Source organism: Frankliniella occidentalis, unplaced genomic scaffold, assembly GCF_000697945.3.
Source record: "Frankliniella occidentalis isolate FOCC.00 unplaced genomic scaffold, Focc_3.1 Scaffold481, whole genome shotgun sequence".
Classification (NCBI taxonomy): domain Eukaryota; kingdom Metazoa; phylum Arthropoda; class Insecta; order Thysanoptera; family Thripidae; genus Frankliniella; species Frankliniella occidentalis.
In genome coordinates, this window is record NW_026267599.1 from 39872 (window position 1) to 41324 (window position 1453).

Here is a 1453-nt window from a genome sequence, read left to right on the forward strand (position 1 = left end):
TATTGTGCTACAACAATCATCACCAAACTCAATCTGTCTGTTAATGGGTTGTCCATCTAGAGCGCGGAGTGGAACTAAGAAGATCAAAAGCGGATGCAGAGAGCGGTGGAAGGGGCAGGCGAGCGGAGGAGCGGGGAGGCTCCCCTATTACCCCGCTCCTTCCACCCGCCTCCGGTTAAGCTGAAATGCAGAAGAATGCAGGGAACAAGAAAACGGAAGTCAGCATGTTAAAGCATAGTGATTTCCGTTTTCTTCTTCTCCGCATTCTTCTACATTTCTGCTTTACCGGAATGCAGAAGAATACAGGGAACAAGAAAACTGAAGTAACCATCACTCTCATTTCCTTATAGATGTGCTATCCGTATGTTATGGAGAATTTTGTGCAAACGTGTTATCGATCACAAATTATCCATAATGTAGATTAAATTGTCCGTATTACAGACAGTTCGATCCATATTACAGACATGCCTTTCTCTGTAAGGACCCTTCTGTCCATACCTTACGTATAAAGGCATGTCTGTGATATGGATCAAATTAACCGTAATACGGACAATTTCGTTCATATTATGGATGATTTGTGATCCATAATACGTTTGCACAAAATTCTCCATAAGCCAGTTTATAAGAAAATGAGAGTGATGTTGGAGCATAGCGATTTTCGTTTTCTTCTTCCCCGCATTGTTCTGCATTTAACAACGTAGGGCTGTCTTTTTTGTTCTTCAATACCGGCCAGAGCGCACCTTGGCCTACTGACGTTCTATTTTTAGATCGATTATTTTTTTCAAAACACTAAACCTTCTTCATTTTTGACAACGCCACGATAATGTATAAAACCTGCACTACTTATATTAACTAGGTAAACTACCTTAGTTATAGGTTTTGAATGTATCTGTAGTGTTATTTTAAATTCTCGTGAACCCTGCGAAACTCCATTTCTCCAAAAAGACGACGTTGTTTATGCATTGACACTTCACATTAAAGTAAACCTAATTCAGTTTTGTTTTCATTTATTTCTAGCCTCGGCATTCTACACTTGCCGACCGTGGTGTCATGGAAGGGTTAAGGGAGGCAGGCCTCACAATAGACAAAATTGCAGCTCACCCAAGTGTGCATTTTAGTCGTGACACCGTCCAATACTGGATCGACCGTTACGGTGCGGAGGGCTACGAAGGCCTCAAAACAAGACCGAGAATCGGGCGTCCAAAGGTGGTCCCAGATGATGACGAGCTTCTCATCATTTCGGTCGTGTGCAACTGGAATTTCATTTCAATTCGCAGCTTAACTCCTCCTTCTGCTACTTCGACGTATGAAACCAGGTTGCAAGGTCAGACCTGACCCGTAATTCTAGTAATGATTTGCTTAGTTGAGACATTTTCCCAAACAGGCGGAAGCGGGTTGCAGTGACAGTATGCAGTACTCGCTTCGCTCGCTGGGGGGCTCCGCCCCCCAGACC